Here is a 19,126-nt window from a genome sequence, read left to right on the forward strand (position 1 = left end):
GCTCCACTCGCAAAGGGAAAAGAACAATGAACTTTCCTGCTTCGAGCACAGTTTTTCAGCAATATGTTTAGAATGAATTCTAAGTTTCAGATAATTGAGTTTCCTTCTAATTTAGACTTCTACTTATTCCTTTGAAAGCAAAATGTGTTATAATTAAAAATGGAAAGAAAAATTAATTTCAAAGCACATTCACTGGGGCAAATGATAGTTTTATTACTGCCGCGGACATTTGGAGATCAAGTTTAAGGGAATGTGGTTGAATTCAGTGTTGCAAATGCACTTCTCTTCTATAATTGTACGTTTCTAAGGTCTTGTAAAGTGGCTGTATAATTGCTTTAGAGTTGTGTTTAAAGGGAATATTGAGAGGCTGCATTTTGTGAATTACAGTTTGTGTGGATCATAGTACCCTATTTCATGTTGTGTTTTCATTAGCAGTGCAAAAGCTATTGCAGAAAATGGAAGAGGGAAACTGTGACCTTTTATGTTCACTTTGTGGAAGACAGCAACTTTGTTTTTAAAGAAGTAAAACAATATTCTCCTCTTTCTTTTTATTTTTTAATGTTTACTTATTTTTGAGAGAGCGAGAGAGAGAGAGAGAGAGAGAGAGAACGAGTTGGGGGTGGGGGGTAGAGAGAGAGGGAGACACAGAATCCGAAGCAGGCTCCAGGCTCCGAGTTGTCAGCACAGAGCCTGATACGGGGCTCGAACTCACGAACTGTGAGATCATGACCTGAGCTGAAGTCAGACATTCAACCAACTGAACCACTCAGGCGCCCCTCACTCAACCAACTGAACCACCCAGGAGCCCCTCTCCTCTTTCATATTAAATCATAAAAAGGCTTATGACAAATACAATGTATTTAAAAACAACATCAACCCCACCTCCCCCAAAGGAATCCTTGTCAATTGGTGATTGCTATTGAATTTTAAAATCAGCTGGAGGTTTCTTCCCACATTTTTTTTTGATAGTAGGTAAAACATGTATTTTCAGCACACCTAAGACACATTTTTTACCCTTTAATACCTGAAATAAAGCTGCTTCTTAAAAGAGATGCTGTAAAATTTTTTAAATTAGGAGGTTTTTCCCCCGTTCTTAGTGATATTACATAAAATCATTGTGCTTCTCATATGCCAGCAAAATAAGTCAGATAGAGAAAGGCAGTGCATGGTAACACTTATATGTGGAATATAAAAAGGTCAAACCTGTAAAAAACAGAGAGTAAAATGGTGGTTACCAGGGGGTGGGGATGGGCAAGATTGATGGTATTTCAGGGTATAACCCTGTGACGAGTAGTAGATAAGCCCTAGTGATCTAATGCACAGTATATGAATATAGGAAATAGTATTGTAGTTATGTAATTATCAATTAATTTTACAATGTAATAAATATTGCTACAATGCAATCATATTAGAAAGTATAAATTCATTAAAGTAACACATTGTACAATCATGCACAGTGTTACATGTCAAATTTGTTCAATGAAGAAAGAAAAAAATAGTAATTGTGCTTCTCAGAGTTGATGGCTTCTTAGTTTCAATGACATGTAATACTGAACAATACAATATTATGCTATACTATTATATACCCACCTATGTGTAATCCATAACAGAGGGGACATAATTTTTTATAAGGGTTCCAGATCCGAGTAGTTGTACAATTGAGAAATTAGAATGTGGTCTTAAAGAACGTATATCACAAAGCATGGGATATCTTTGGATAAATCAACACACATTAAACTGGATTTACTCAAAAATATCAGTGGCTGATTTATCCAGTGCCTTTTTTGAGGAATATAATTTAATGGTTTTAATCTAGTCTGCTTCCGCATTTCTCTTTCTGGCTTTATTGGATTTATTAGAGAGCAGCAAGTTGCCATTCAGAGCGTCAGCCAGTTCTACTATCAGAAATAATGATTTCAAAGTCCAGGCAGTGTGGATGTCAGCCCGGCATCTACTTAGAGAGGATTGTTTCTGTAGACAAACCATTTTGCTACTGAGAGCAATCTTAATACTGGAAGAAATAATGCGTAGATTACTCTGAAGATAGTAAATTTGTCATCACAGCATTTCTTTCTACTTAAGAATGTTAAGACAAGCTGAATTCTCCTATTGGAAAATATGTAGCGGTTCAAGGAAAACAGCTGTTTCAATATTGTGGTTGATTCGGGTCACCCAGGATAACTTAGTGCTGCTACAGACAGTGGATGAGTTTTGTCGTGGGGTCTCCCCACCTGTTCTGGTCCATGGGCCTTCCACGGGTCCTGGTAACTAGGCACATGTCTCATGGAGTTGAAGGTTATTCTGACTTCTCAAATGAAAATTCTGTGTTTAAGATAGAGCTTCAACGTGCTGCATTGTCATTAACAGAACGGCAAAATTCTCACACGGCTCAGGTCAGCCTCGCCGAATCAGGTCACGGCTCAGGAATTTTCAGCACACGCAGAGAACCTTAATCATTTCATGAGACACCAGCATTGTCCACACAATTTTTCTATCATGAATCCAGATCCTCCCAGAGAAACGTTTGCCCCAGACTCCTGGACTCTAAGGCTTGTATGTCAGAGGCTTCACTTGGTAAGAGAATTCGGATCTCTTTATTTTCAAGTAACTTTTCTCGAAGTATACCTATATACAGAGAAATATATAAATTATGTGGCTAGTGAATTTTCACACACTGAGTGTATCTGCATAATCAGCATCTAGCTCCAAACCCAGAACATTTCCAGCACCCCCTCCCTCATGTCAATCATTCAACTCGATCATCCTTCGGACATTACTGATTTTATTATCCATGAATGAGCTTGCTCTACATTTTGTTAGTCCCGTGAATCAAATGGCGACATGCTCCTCATTTCTAGTAACATCCTAAATACAGAAGGCATTTCCTCTGCACCCCAGCATTTCTCCAGGCTGTGTTCAAGGAGTTGGTAGATACGGCGATGCCTCAGTTTTTTCACAGAAAATTCTCAGTCACCTAAGATGCACATGTGGTTTTTCACCTTCGTGCTTGCCAAGGAACTGCTACTTCATACTCTCGTTTCAGAAAGGGACCACGGAGAAAAAATGAAATATGATGTTTGGGGCATCTCCCCGAAGAATTGTAATAGAGGCAGAAGGAACGGTCCTGGGCAAGTACACTGTCGTATGGATGGAAGTATCTTAGTGATGGCAGAGGAAAAGCTAGGGTTTTCTGAGTTGAGTATGCAGAGTATTTAAGAGCATTAAATGCTGGGGAAATCTACAGTCAGGAGGAGACCTTGGATCATTAACTCTTTAAATGTGCAAAGGTAATGGGGACCACTTTCTGTATCCACTAGCTTATTGTCTACACGAGCTCCCGAATATGATCAGTGCTAGGATCAGAAGAATCACTCTGTGAAATAGCTGGGGTTCTCTTTCTTCCTATTAATGGGACAGCAGGACAGGTGGGGAGGCGGAGGGAATAGAGAGGTCAGTTAGTCTCAGCTCCGCATGCTGAGGTTGGTGGTGTGGACGGAGGTGGACCGGAACCATCAATTGCTTTCCACGGGCTTATCAATACAAATTTTAGAAAAATAATTCTAGGGATGTTAATATTTGACTCCGGGGCTTTTGATTGTGTATGCCCTGGGAAGGGGGGCGGGTTGGACATGTCACTGAAATTTGCCGTGGGTGCATGGCCACCGTTCTGAGAACTGTATCTCCTGGCTGTATGATTTAGCATGACAACCAGATTACATTTATACAATTAATTAATGTTTGCTTGACCACTTTTATCCAATTTCTTTCCATAGCACATAAAAGAGAACCTGACATAAATTTCTCTTTCAAAACAATTGACTTAGCAACTGCTGACCTTCTGTTCTGTCATTCTAAGGATTGATTGGATATTGTTGAATTGTTTCATTCTACAGTAATTAAACATAAAATTAATTATGCTAGTAACCCATTATTTCTCTGAACCAAGGACTAAGTCATTTGTTTTCGCTTGGTTACTCTGAGAATCTGCCATCAGATGAACAGGGGAAAAAAATCATACTGTTGCAAACAGAAGCTAAATATTTTAAGGCACATTTTAATGGCTAAAATATAATCTAAAAGCTTCTAATTTCCATATGCACAGCATATTGAATTTGTTTAATGTAATTTAGGCCATAAATCTTTTACCTTATGATGTGCTCATTTAAATATTTTCTCAGGTGGCTAATCATTTAGAAAACATGTCAAAGAAGAATATATGTTAAGAAAGAGAGACGGATGGATAAAACCACCAGCATCAGTAATGTTATCACGAATATATAATTCTTGATTTGGTTTGCTGCTCAACCGAAGTGAAATTTAGTTCACAAGTCATTTTCTTTGTTAGTTTTGTATAGAAAATGCTTACAATTACCCTGGTATTATGAACATTGAATCTGGGACTCGTGTGAACCGAGAGGCACACAAGTCTGACAGGACTAAATTATCAAAATGTATGTGCTGATAGAAACCAAAATAGGTTTTTGCGGTTTTCATTAGTGCAAGTCATATTAATTTAATTAACATGATTGAGGATAATATCACTGGATGAGGCAGCAGATACCTAGCCTTGACCTATTACTCACCCGTAGGCCATAAAATGATGCACCTGACAAATGGGTATGCAATCTCATATATTTCATATTTGGAATCGGCCTTTTGCTACGGGTTTCCCTGTGGCTTTGGCATACATTTTGAACTTCATCTGAGGAGATTCTTGGTGCTTTTCATGTTTATGATCGGTATTTTAAATATTGAACAGATTCTTGGATACAGTCTTGGATATAGCTGGTGCAATTTGGACTGTCATGATTTCTATGGTTTCCCCTGCTGAGCTTCTGTCCTTTTTACCTGGCAACTGTACCTCCTCATTATGTCAAAAATCTTCTCCTAACCTTCCTGTGGTTCTAGCCGGGGCTGTGAATCATGATATCCCACCACCCTGACCTCAAGGGTGGGTCTGGGGCCCAAGAGAGCCAATTAATGGCCCTTTTCAGGATTTGTCTAGTTGGAAATAAGGAATGTTCTGTGGTAAACAAGTTGCCTGCTCCATATCTAGTTTCCCCTCTTTTATTTTTAAGGATTTATTTATTTTTTAAAGTTTATTTATTTTGAGAGAGAGAGAGAGAGTGTGTGTGTGTGTCTGTGTGTGTGTATCTGTGTGTGTGTGTGTGTGTGTGAGCACGGGAGGGGCAGAGAGAGAGGGAAAGAAAGATATGTTGTCATTGCAGAGCCCAAAGGGGGCTCGATCCCATGAACCATGAGATCGTGACCTGAGGGGAAATCAGGAGTCAGACACTTAACTGACTGAGCCATCCAGGTGCCCCTCCACTCTTTTCTTATGAACAAAATTCTACCATTGTTAATTCATTGATTGATTGATTTGAGTAGGAATGTTCCCAGTTGAAAATATCCATGTCCTCACACTCTCCTGGAGCCAAAGGTGATCTTGTCCCCCATTTCCAGCCAATGTGATATAGATGAAAGTCTACTGTGTGGGACTTCTGGAAAGTCATTGTCCTGAATAAAAGGGTCACACTCATCTGACAGGCGACTTTTAACCTTACTCCTTTCCCTTCTTCTTCTTGAAACATGGCCTGTCTGAAGCCTAAGAATGATAGAGTAGGAATAGGGAGAGCATTGAATCACTGAGACTGTCTTGAATAGCTGTTCCAGCCTTAATCTGTTCAACTTCATAATTCTTGCTATGTGAGAAAAGTAACACCTGTATTCAGTTATGTTCCTGTGTGTGGGTTGCTGTTATATTCAGAATCACATGGTTATATCTGTGTGGTTTTTTCCCTATATTAGGGTAGCTTTATTGAGAAGGTCAGTCTGAGAAAGCAGAGTCAATCCACAAAAAAAGAGTCAAGAGACCAATAACAAGTCATGGTCTTCAAGTCTCTGGCATCTAGAATTTCTGTGCAGCCTGGGGCTGTATTATATGAGCCAATGGAAACCTGTTCCGTTCAAGTTTCCTAAATTTGTGTTTCTGTCATTTGCAGAGAAAAGAAGTCCTGGGGATAGGAAAATAAAAAATGGCATACTCTCCATGCAACAAATATCCAAAACCTATTAGTGCCTCCCTTAACTCCCTATCTACTGGGATGGGAAGGAGGAAAGTTGGGTTCTTGGTGTGAAAAAAAAAACTAGTTTGGGGGCTTTGAGAGGTCACTTCACATTATGAATCTCAGTTCTCTCATCTTCAAAATAACAAGAGTGGGTTAGATGACCGCTAGGGTCCCTTCAGTTACAAATGATTATGATTCCACATTCATTTTCTGAAATGTGGGCTGGGAGGGCAAGTGTGGGAGACATCAGTCAGTTATGAAAGAAAAGTATTTAGGGATTTTCCATAAATGCCCACTCTTACAAATTAATGATAAAGAAAGAAGTTATGGCACAAGTAGGAATTTGCCATGGATATGGTCACATAGGCCCTATGTGTTATCTGTCTTGGAAGGTGGTAGGCATAGAGTAAAGGAAAGAAACAGGCTTTCCTGAGGATTAAATTACTTCTAAGCATCTAATTTTAGATCTGAAGAGGACTTTCATCATCACATACTCAAAACCATGATAATAATAACAATAATTACAGATAACTATGTCCTATGAACTCTGCGAGGTATTTTGCATGCATTATCCCATTTTATCCTCATAATAATGCTTTGAGATATATAATCATACTATTCCCATTTTGTAGCTATTGTGTGGGGTTTTTTTTGTTGGTTTTTTTTTTTTTTTGGTTATAATCTGAATAAGTCCCCATTTGAAAATAGTTGGAGCTTAGTTAGTATTTGCTTTTTTTAATAAAGCGGAGAAATCTGAATACCAATGTTGACTCCAAAGCTATGTCTCCATTTTCTCACTGCATATTAAAAGAAATAATGGGCTCCAAAGGAAATGTTGATTAGGAGTTAATTACATAATTGCATCCAAAACAATTTAGTTTATTAATGTACCAGTGCAGGAGAGGCTTTTTCTACCACATGGGTCAGTGAAAATTCAGAGGCATTCATTGAAGCAAAGTTGTGTTGACCTGGGAGAAAGATAAGAAGTAGACAGAATCTGTATACAAAATTGTCTTTGTAACAAGTGTTGAATCAGACTTAAGAGCCATCAGATGGCTCTATCCAGACCATTTTCCCCTCATGGACTGGGTCTTGAAGGGAAACACAACTAACATTTGTTAATCTCCACCTGTGAGACAGGCACTGGGCTTGGTCCTCTGGACACCACATCTCATTTAATCTCCCAGGGAAATATTATTGACTCCATTTTATGGAGGAGGAACAGAGAGATTAACTACCTTGCTCAAGGTCACACAGGCAGGAAATGTGGATGGGACTGTGAATCCAAGTTTTTCACCCACCAGAGCCCAAGGTCTTGAAATGCAGTGAGAGAGCGGTATGTCCATTTTCCCAGTTGCATGATGGGAACCATGGGAAAGTCCACATGTGTAATAAGTGAAGGGAAACGTAGGATGTAGCTTGAGATTTGTTTTATTCTGTGAGCTGGCCAACAGCTGAGAACGAAGAGTTTAACCTGAAGAAAATTAGTTGAGTAGGCTACATGACCAATCCTATTTTCATTCTCCAAAGGTTTTCTCGGGAAGCACTGGACCCGTGTTGAAATCAACCTTTTGTAAATTTTACTGTGCTGATATCTGGGCTTTTTCCTCAAAGGAGATAGATGTAAACCTCTTGATTTGGTGCTTTTTAGCATAGGCAATAGAAAGTCAGATAAGAAAGATGCCTTGGTTGATCTTTCCATATCAAGGAAAGGGTATAAATTAAACTATTTCAATGTGATGTGGATCAGAACACTCTCCTTGAAGTGAGAGAAGACACAGAGAACAACTGCACATCACTCTGATTGAGGTGCAGAGGAAGAAAAAATATTTAGTTATCCCAGTTCACCAAAAGGTAGTGGAATGGGTTTGGGTTCACCTGAAAATAACTAGTGTCCCTTATGTCAACTCTTCTTCCTTCCCCTCCATTCAAGTTAGGTCTGTAAATTCTGAAAAATCTCCAGGGATGCAGATAACAAAAACTTCCTCTTAGTAACCCTCTAAGCCCATCTCAGGGCTTAATAACCCTTAAGTAAGGATGTTTTCCCTCTAGAGCAAACCTAAATCATTATGCTGCACGTTAATTCCATTTCCTCTCTTCTCTCTAGTGAGGAGAAAAAACAGCTGTTTACCATCTTCCCGAGAGTAGAATTGAAGACACTGAACAGAGAGGCACCAAATCACTCAGACTTCCATCATTTAGGCAAAATAGCATCGATATGTCGGTAGTTTTCAAGGTGGTTCTTTGACCATTGGCATCAGCATCTCCTGGAACCTGCTAGACATGTAGATTCTCAGGGCCCACACCAGACCTACTGAATCAGAAACTGAGTGTGGGTCCACCAGTAATTGGTGTTCTAATGAGCCTTCCAAAGGATTTTCATGCTCCCTGAAGTTTGAGAACGGCTGATACGGTAGCCATTTTGACAGATGTGGGTGATTATTATTAATAGTAATCTTAATTCAAAAGACATGTGATATAACAATGCATATATTTCTGTATTTATTTATGTCAGACTTTCTGGCTGGCAGTAGTTCAAAGATTTCTGTGTAATCTGACAGATGTATACGAAGGTACCCTCTGTCTAGGTGCAAACGTTTGGAACTGATAGTTTGGTTGCACCTATCTGGGTTTAAATAATGAAACACTAGCTGGGTCTCAACTTATGAAAATGAGAGAAAATATAGGTGGGAAAATAGAATGTAATGAGAAAGGAAAACCCTCTGAACAGATAACCATTATTCCCTTTTTTGTATTCTCTCTCGGACTTTTATTTTTTATGAAAACAGATGTGTTTTCCCAAATGGGGTCATACTATGCATATGGTCTTCCCACCTGCATTTTTAAGGTAAGAATATGGCACGAATGCCAATAAGACAAAATACACACACACACACACACACACACAGAGTCATTTTTAATAATTGTGTGACCAATTGCCTATTGACAGCAGTTTTTCTTTTTCTTTTAATTTTTTAACGTTTATTTTTGAGACAGAGACAGAGCATGAACAGGGGAGGGGCAGAGAGAGAGGGAGACACAGAATCTGAAACAGGCTCCAGGCTCTGAGCTGTCAGCACAGAGCCCGACGCGGGGCTCGAACTCCCGGACAGTGAGATCATGACCTGAGCTGAAGTTGGACGCCCAACCGACTGAGCCAAGCCACCCAGGCGCCCCTCAGTTTTTCTTTTTAACCATTATAGAAAACTGAAATTCTGTTAAGCACTGAATAAAGTGGAGATAAACATCAATATCCTTAGACTCGTGTGGCCAGGCCCTCACTGTTCTGTACCAGTTTTATGAAAGTTAGAAAACCAGGTGTTATCTGGGCTTCCATTTCATTATAAGATCTTCCATTTCATGAGGGGTTTCCTTCAGGTTTTCTTTGGGCTTGTAATTAGATATGATTGGAAAGACTTTTCTTAGGGAATAATATGTGGTACATTCTACACACTGGCAGATCCTAAAGAACGTGTTTTGAAAGTTTTTTCAATTGATATGTAAGTTGATTTATTGGTATCTTTCCCTTGACTGGTGGTGACTGCAAATATATCATTTCAGAAAGATTATTTAGGTTTAGCATGAGTTGATAGCTGTGAGATATGGAAAAACTAACTAGACCAGTTTATACTTGTGAGATATGGCAAAACCAACCAGTTTATAGCTGTGAGATATGGCAGAAGCAGCTGGAGAGCATGAGAATTGCATCACTGACTTCAGCTTCATGAGCATGTGATTGGTGCCATCTTTTTTTTTGGTAATGTTTATTTATTTTATTTTTGAGACACAGAGAGAGAGTGAGCATGAGCAAGGGAGGGGCAGAGAAAGAGGGAGGCAGAGAATCCCAAGCAGGCCCTGCACTGTCGCAGAGCCTGACGCGGGGCTCAAATTGACGAAGATCAATTTGCAAGATGGTGGCCTGCACCTAAATCAAGAGTTGGATGCTCAACTGACTGAGCCGACCAGGTGTCCCTGACTGGCGCCATCTTTAATGATTTCAGTTGCAGTACAACCTGTGAAGAAGAGTTATGGCCTGAGAGAAGTTTGGAGACTCTCCTGAACTTTCTAAATACTGTTGCTACAGTACATGTGCAGCTGGTAACACCCCCATTTTGATCCTTATCCTTTACAGAAATTTTCTTGATACTTTGATCGACAAAATGTTCAGCTGTTCTTGTACCACAGCCATGCTTTATCTTTCTCTCTAACCCTCATTAGAATTGAGCTGTATTAAAGGACTCCCTCACTGTTTTTCATTCAAGCTTAGCCTTGGGAACTTGGTTATACTAAAGTGAGATTAATGTCTTGAAATGTTACCCAAATCTCCTAGTCAGAGTCCTCGAATACTCACAGATTGTGTTGCTCAGTCATCATAACCCGTATTCTTGAAGAGGCTGAGAAAACACATCCAGCCTGGAAGACTAGTGACAAGAAAGTTTTCCAATATTCTCATATGGGTGTATGTAGGGAATCTTTGCCAATCGTATGCTTGTGGGCATGGATTATGTCTATGTGGTTCACTGCTGTATAATAATATCTAGTGCAGGGCCTAGCACAGGTAGAGATTCAATGAATACTTGCTGAAAGAGGGAATGAAAGAAAATATTTTCATGACTATTTCAATGGGGCAACTGGGAGTGCTGGTTTAAATGATAGCTGGAAGGGTATATGAGAAAGCTTATGAAAACTTTATAGAATCTTCCACCCAGGTGCTTAAAATGAGCATGTCCATTAGGGAAAAAAAAAAACTAAGAATATTTGTTTTGGGATCTCAACTTAGGTTGTTAAGATGTCCCAAAATATGGCATTTATTTGCTCAAGCCCAGCTTCTAGTAATAAATATTTGCCAAGGTAGATATAGCCTAAATATACAACAGCTTATTTAACAAAATAACTTGCCTAGAATAATCAAGAGTTCTCAAAGAACTATTGGTTATGACTGAGGTAGGCTATTAGGACATGCAACACATCAGATCCTTTTCTGAATCCTTTGAACACTTAAAGATATATTTTTCATGTATTTCACATATTCACATTTTTTGGCTTACATATTCTTCCCTCTTCTGAGCAGAAAAAAAATCTTCTCCCACTGTTTTATTTCTCTTCTTTCTATGTTGTCACCTTAGGATGTAGAGTGGTTTTCTTAGAGTAGAGTAGAAAAAGAGAGATCATATTTTCAAACTGACCCGATAAGGTGTAATTGTTTTAAAAAAATCAAACATTCTGATAACAAACAGTGCTGTATTTAACAACTATAAATGCATTTAATATTCATATAATTTGGGTATGACCGTTATTCTCATTTTGTAGGAGACATTGAGGCACAGAGAGATCAAGTAACTTTCCCAAGGTCACACAGCTAGGAAACAAAAGAACTGCGATTCAAGTACAGAGTTTGGCTATAGTTCCTGCTCTTACCCATACTATGTTGTATTATCAAGCTTTTCTGGGATTACTGCTCTTACTTAGGTCATCTGAGGTCATTGCCTTCAACCTTGGGGTTAGGGTGGAAAGGTTCATGTTTGAGGATCTATGGATTAGGAGGCTGCAACAACTGCCCAGATTTCCTATTTTTCTTATATTAAAAGTGATGAGCTTAAAAACCTGAAAATTGTAAAAGATAATCATTTCTGAACTGGGGAGGGAGCCTTTTTTTTTCTTCACTGTTTAAGTGGGAATTATATGAGGATAAATGAATTTACTGAAAGAAATGTGATGTTTTGTAGCTGAATTCCAATTATGTTTTTTTTTTCCTAATAAAGGTTAACATTTCAAAGGGATGGTTGGTGACGAAGGCTTGAACTAGAATGATGATGTTTACAGGTCCCTTTTCTTTTGCTTTTTCCCTTCACCCATCCCTGTAGAAAGTAAAAATGCCAGGAAGAAAAATGGGGAAAGAGATAGTATTAAATATAGTATAGGTGCTATTTTCATAGGTGTTTGAAAGTTTTAGGTTTCTTACTTTTGCATTCTCTATAAAACTTTACTGCCAGTTTTCACATATATATATATACTACAACAGAGCCCAAGATTTCTGGGGGAAAGGGGTTTTATTCACTTCACTTGTTTTAGGGAGGAGAACATTATGAAAGAGGAAAAAAAGAGTGAGAATCTACTAGGTCAGAATCTTCTTTTTAATGTTTATTTATTTTTGAGTGCGAGAGAGAGCGAAAGAACAGGGAAGGGGCAGAGAGAAGGAGGGACAGAAGATCTGAAGCAGGCTCTGTGCTGACAGCGTCGAGTCTGATGTAGGGCTTGAACTCATGAACTGTGAGATCATGAGTGAGCCAAAGTTGGACGCTTAACCTAACTAGCCACCCAGGCACTCCCAGAATCTATCTTGGCACTCAACTGAATGAAATTTTTGGAGTGAAGGGGTAGAGTTTTCTGATTTTATTATTATTTTTTTATGGTGACTCTTGTTCAACTTTCCTATAGAAAAAAAAAAAAAAAAGATAACTGCCGTGAGTTAGTTTCAGCTTCCCTAAGACCAGAACTTAATTTGGCAGCTCTCTGGAAAATCCCCCATAGAAAAATTTAGTAATTCAATTTTCAACTAAAATTAGTAAAAGAAAGATCTCATGAAGTGTTGAAATAGGGTTTCATGTGATTCAACGTGCAGACTTGAATGCTTTGCAAATTAAGGCAGCAAAAAGTTGAAGCCTTTCAACTGTAGTTGATGGATAAAGTCTTCATCCTTAATATGTAATGAACATATGCAAATAATGTGAACTATTTTCTGAATGCTGATTCTCTTTTAACTGCGGCATGCATGTTAACAAAGACTGTTTCACAGTTTCAAACCAGTCATTGAAATTGGTTTTGCTTCCTTCTCTTACCTTAGTGAAAATATCCTGGGTTTGTGTGCAAAATCCCCATATCCTTTTGACTTCTGACTGAGAGTTGACAAATATTGCAAACAAGCAATTAAATCCTGTCCTTTAAAACTTTTTGAGGATACTGTTTGTGTACCTAAAACCTTCAAGGGTATGTGAGGGGGGTTAGTCAGTCCCTCTGTTATGATCTTTATTTTTTCCCTTCACTTTTAAAAAGGAAGTTGACAAGGAATAGAAATGACTACAACCAGCATGATCGTGGACCAAGTTACCTGAATTTCCAACTGGCTTATATTCTGTTGAAGAATCATTTACAAGGGGGAGTCAAATGCACATGTTAATGGCAGTGTTGAGGAGGAGGTGGTCAGGAATGGGGAAGGGGGGGTGGGTGGAGAGGAGAAGCAACACAAAAAGAGACCACAGTGTCCTACCATGCCTGATGGTGTTTTCAGATTAAGATGGGGGATTAAGGAATTTTACTCAGCAATTTGAGATGCTTTGTTAGGGACTGAGGAGATTTGAGCTGCTTTGTTCTCAAACCACATGTTAGTGAAAAAGCAAACAGGCACTTAATCCTGACAGACAGCAGAACTTGACATCAATTTGCCCCTTGGGAGGTGACCAGGAGTTCTAGCTGACGGGCTAAAATGGCCAGCCCTGGTTTTCCTGGAGCCTAATGCCAACATTCCATCCTAACCTGTATTTCCCAGCTGAGTAGCCATAACATAGATGGTTGAATGACCAAGAGTTTCTAGATATTAGAGACTCTTACATGTTTTCTAAAAAACAAAACAAAAAGCCTTTTAAATGCAAATAATCTATAAGGTACCAAATATTTAAATAGATTTCAAACAAGTCTAGTATTTTGGTCACTCAGTTTTGAAATGAAATATAGAGAGGCTGAGATTCTTTCCTTTTGAAAATAATGGATGGTTTCCTCTAACAATAAAATCGCAAGGCAACATATCAATTTTCGAGCCTATACACGATTGTGAAATAAACATCAATTCTTATGTAGATCTTTGAGGGAAGTTCTACTGAATAACCAATTATATTTTAAGGTCATGTCCTTCAAAGTCACTGAAGTAGGACAAAAGCAAACAAAATGAAAAGGAAAGAAATTAATGGCTTCTTGAATTGGATTTGATACATTAGTAAACTTAAGTGTACCCAGTCATACAGTCTGGCACATAATCTGAAACTGTGGTGTAAAGGCTAATTTTGCCATCTTGAGTTTAAGCCACCCTCAATTCGTTGACCTAAAATGCACTTTTAGTAGGCTCTTGATTTACTAAACTTTGGCATATGTAGGGAAACCATTTGAAAATCAGAATTGAAGCAGAAAATTTATAAAGCATATTTCAGAACAAATCTTATTACATTATAAAGATTTTCTGGTTGAATATTCAGCTAATCAATAGCTCCTGTACTCTGGTAGGATATAAAAATCTGCTACATCTTAACAATGAAGAAACAAGTTTTCTCACCAGTGCAAGGTTGTTTCATTTTTGCACTGTTTACTCCTCTGCTCCCACAGCTCCTACCCACTGCCCACCCCACAGGAAACTCAGGAAAACCTACGTCTTCATTAACCAACTACTAACTACTAAACCCACCTCTCCACTAACACTGTAGGTGTTTTTCTCCATTCTGCTATGAATTCAAAAATTTATTCTTACGTAGACATGGAATTATTATTCAAATAGTCTTTCTCTTAGGAATGGTGAGACCCTCTATTATGTTTAAGTAGCACCAAACTCATTTTCAAATGATCATGAACACATGATGATAGAACTTCTTGCAGAAGGAAGTTAATATCACTTCAGAGAACCAAATCTGGTTGTTTACAATTTTGAAACCTTAATTTGAAGGAATGATGTCTGCGCATTGGCCAATGGAATAAACACATAAAGGTGTTTGTATGCTTAGTTGCTAGTTCTGAAGGAGAGAGACCATTTCCACTACTCTGTATGTCCTTAATTATTTATTACAAACACCAATAGGAGAGAAATTCGAAATTTAAAATACTTCAGTGGGATGCATATTCATTCACTTCATTTAAAACAATATATGCTAGCCTTTAGATGGCCTTTGAGTTCTCTGTTTTTATGAAGGTTTACCAGGCATATTATAAGGATCAAATGCAGGGTGAACTAAAATCAGAAACATGGTATTCATTCATTTAACTCTGGTACAGTAGAGCAAATTCAGGGTGACTCAAGGGACACAATGTCTTGTAAAACATATGTACTTAATATAAGGGTCATAAAACTTATTAAATTAAAAGCTAGGTTAAAAATAGGAAGAAAATTTATGCTGCTGTCTAAAATAGCAATAATTTCCCTTTGGCCTTTCTCTTTTCAAGTAATATGGATTCTGGTCAGGAGGGGGGAAAAAGCCAACTTATGAAATCTTCATTTTTGTAGGACCAAATGCAAATCTCTTTTAACTGCAGTATGTATTGTAATGGACAAGTGATATGGCTGAAAATAGAGGGGAAGGGAGATAAGATGTTAAATGTTGAAAGTGCACTTGTGTCTAGGTTTCAAGGTGACATTGTCCCTGAGCCTGAACAACAAACCCTGTTAGTGTTAGCAGGTGTCCGGGAAGAATAAAGGGTTATGAGCACAATAGAATCAACAGCTTTTCCATGGTCCTGCTCTTTTCTGGCCATGGGGCAGCAGTACAGTGAAGGAGCATGGAACATAGATGATCTATGGTTACTCAGTTGGGGTGCAGCAAAGCATCCTGAATAAAACCTTCCATCTTTGTTCAAGCAACGTCTGGGTTGTACAAAGTCTATGAGACCAGAAAACTTGAAGTCAAGAATGACCTTCTGTTTGCACCTCACGCTGCCACTGGTAGGCCACACTGGGGTAGAAAATGACATAGATGGGGTAGAAATAACCCTGACAAACAACTTCAGGGGTTTGGGACTGAGGGTGCCCTCAACCTTTTAAGCACCTGTATCGCCTTTTAATCCACACAGGTGAAATATATTGAGTTTGCTCAGTGTTTAACCTCAATATGATAGCTGTTTTCCTAGTGGGCACTCCTAGATATAGCACATTGGGAATTTGAAAACAAAATAAATATCAATTTTTCTTCTACCGAATTCACACCGGGATTCATTTGGAATTTTATCTTCACACAAAAGTCTTGTTGAGAAGGAACCACGCTTTGGGGCATGTATCTGTTTGCTCTTAGACCCATTCCTGCTCTTTCCTTGCTCTTTCATAGTCTAGGGGGCTCAGAAAAGTACATTGCCATTTGCAAAGTACATTGCCATCTGGCTTCTACAAAGGTTCTGCAAAAGGACCCTCTGAGTAGGGTGGATGAGAGAGCTGGAATAGTCCACCCTCTGCCCTCATGTGCTTTGGAGGTGGTTCTGGCAATAGCTGGATCTCCTCTGAGGTCCTGGAACCTGTCCCCTTCCTTCTGTCCCTTCCATCTAGGGATGGCAGTGGATTCCTGCTATTACCAAACTCTTGGTGGCTTCCATTTGACCTTTCAGTTCTTTCAACACCTTTGTAACTAGTTCCCTAGTTTAAATCCCTCTGTTGACTGTCTGGTGGTGATTCTATTTTCCTGAGTAGATCCTGACAATTACAACAAACAACTGTTTTTTTCCTTATAGGTTCTGGGTTCAAAAGGTAAGTGATTCTTTTTGAAGTTTTCTTTTTGGGGGGGTTCTTTATTTGTTGACCAATGGGTAGTCTGCTAGGTCCCAGTGATCACTTTGACAGTTGTCATTCTCGTTGGTAGAAGTGGAACAAACATGTTGGAAGCAAAATGAGGAACTAAGAACCTCTAGGAACCTTATAACATGGATATTTTAGGGGTACAAGAGAAGGCACATTGAAGGGGACATGTGGACCTGTTGTTGACCTTGGCTAACTCTCCTGAGCTGGATAGCACTGAAAATGAAGGCTACCTATGGCCCTTGAAAAAGTCTCTTAACCCCTACAATACATTTTTCATTTGTCCTTGAATCTTTTTTTTTAAATTCTGCAAGTTAAGTATCCTGCCAGTGTAAAAATAGCCTCATTTGAACTAAAATGGGCAACACACACCTGCACACTCAGAGTCTCCTCTAACTTCCTCCAATCAATAAAGAAAAGCTCAAAATCACAAACCAGATTCTCTCACTCTTTTTGTTCCCCCTCTTTCTCTATTTGGTCACACTCCTAACAGAACTAAAAGTTGGTTTCCGTGATAAACTTCATAGGCTGCTATCTGAAATGAGTTTGCCCAAAATAGTTCTAACTGCTGGGGGAGAAAAATACCCAAACCCCAAACCAAACAGATTTGACATTCAAAATACCTTCTTGAAGACGGACGTTTGCAGGGACCTTGGGAATATAGTATATAGGGATTTTAATCCTGTTTCTCCAGTGACAGCTGGGCCTGGACCAAACAGTTTTGCCACTAACATTGTCATTGGGTGGGATGAGTGGAGCTAGGGGAGACCATTATTTTTGCTTTTAACTTCAGAGCCTTTGGGCATCCATTCACCATTCACGAAACTCACACTGGCCTGAACTGTATTTTCACTGGGCTCTCAGTAAGGCTTGGGAAAGCTTGAAAATGGAATGCTTATTTTTTTTTTGAAGTCTTTCTTTTGAACCCACTAATTTTATGAAATTTAAGCACATTGTTCATTGTGTAATTATAGATGAAATATTAGAGAAGTGGACTAATTATACACAATGCATTCAAGCCCAATTAAACTAGCATCTGTGGTGAATGTAAGGGTATTCTCTTTCACTAATAAGAAATACTTTCTGAACAACAGAGAATAAAATCGTTAAATTGGATATGCTGTGGAGATTATAAATATCCTATTAGCATATAAAATGAGGGTTAACCTTATTTAATCACTGCATGCCAGATCATCAAAAGTCATATTGAACCCCTGTAATGTTACTGTATCTGTTCTGGAAAATAATAATAAAAATCCCACTATTAATAAACATAGCTTATAGATGCTATTCTTGTGTACTAAATTAAACTGTTGGAGAAACTCAAGTATTCCCTTAATTGCTTAACAAAATGGCAAAACTACTTTTATCTATTCATTGCGATATTATGTCTGAATCAGATATCTGTCATCCCAGTGGCCAGAAAGGTGTGCAAGGTAGGCAAATTAGCCTACCTCAAAATAAGTAAAATATATAGTCGCTTCCAGCGAGCACCACAAGTGACCTTTTGAAAATGTAAATTAAGTGATTGCACACACCAGGGGTGTGTTCAAAATGAAAATGTATGTGCTTGAGACATAGCGCTGCCATTGCTTCAGGTATTAATTGGCAGACTATGAACCCAGGGATATTTGTGTTTTAATCTGGGTCACAGGACGTTCTGTGACTTCTGCTTTTGTGATAAATCATCAGATTGCTCCGCCCAGAGCAACCTCTGTAGTTCAGCAAGAACCAGGAGTTATCCAAATTTAAGCTACAGCTTATTAGAACTATTGGTTGTGTGTAGTAACCAGAAAATCATGGGGCGTCTGGGTGGCTCAGTCTGCTGAGTGTCCCAGTCTTGATTTGGGCTCAGGTCATGATCTCGTGGTTTGTGGCATCAAGCTGTGTGCTGAGAGCACGGAGCCTATTTGGGATTCTCTCTCTCTCCCTCTCTCTCTCTCAAGTAAATAAATAAACATTTAAAAAGCAAGAGATTCATGACAGCAGAATTGAAGGCAGTATGGGTCACTGCCTACCACTCGCATGGGTTGTAACTTTTCACAGTTGAAGGATAGAAATCAGTGAACAGGGATGGACACCTTGGGAGCAGGTCCTCGCTGGGACAGAAAGAGCTGAAATCCATCTTCCTTTCTTATCCTTCCTTCCCTGTGTTTTTCCTCTTCCCTTCCTTCCCTCTCTTCCTTCCAAAAAGTTCTTGTTTATATCCCTCTCAAGATCTGAAGACTGTTTGCCTTTAATTCTTGTGAAAATCATAAGGAGCCTGGAATATAAGCATATTTATAAATATTGAGAATGATTGTGGCTATTACATTATATTCCTAATTAGGTGCATTTATTATTATTTTTTTAAATCACGTATACTTTTTTTTTTTTTTTTTAAGCAGGGCCCTGTCCTGCTTACTCTGCCTATGTCTTCTCCCTGAGAAAACAAGTTCAGCCCAAACTTCCGGGTAAAGCTCAGATGGAATTCCTAAAAAACTGAGAAGAAACTGGAGGTAAGGGGTCTGCAGGGGGCAGG

General features: G+C 38.8%; 1 long non-coding RNA gene across 4 annotated transcripts in view; it reads left to right on the plus strand.

Annotated features, from left to right (window-relative positions):
• The window catches only part of LOC125161654 (uncharacterized), a 106,690-nt gene that overhangs the window by 58,977 nt on the left and 28,587 nt on the right, over positions 1–19,126 (plus strand). For all 4 annotated transcript variants that reach the window (XR_007150707.1, XR_007150709.1, XR_007150708.1 and 1 more), the window contains exon 3: positions 18,993–19,103. This is a non-coding gene — a long non-coding RNA (uncharacterized LOC125161654). The remainder of the gene's footprint in view (positions 1–18,992; positions 19,104–19,126) is intronic.

Source organism: Prionailurus viverrinus, chromosome A3, assembly GCF_022837055.1.
Source record: "Prionailurus viverrinus isolate Anna chromosome A3, UM_Priviv_1.0, whole genome shotgun sequence".
In the NCBI taxonomy this organism is placed as follows: domain Eukaryota; kingdom Metazoa; phylum Chordata; class Mammalia; order Carnivora; family Felidae; genus Prionailurus; species Prionailurus viverrinus.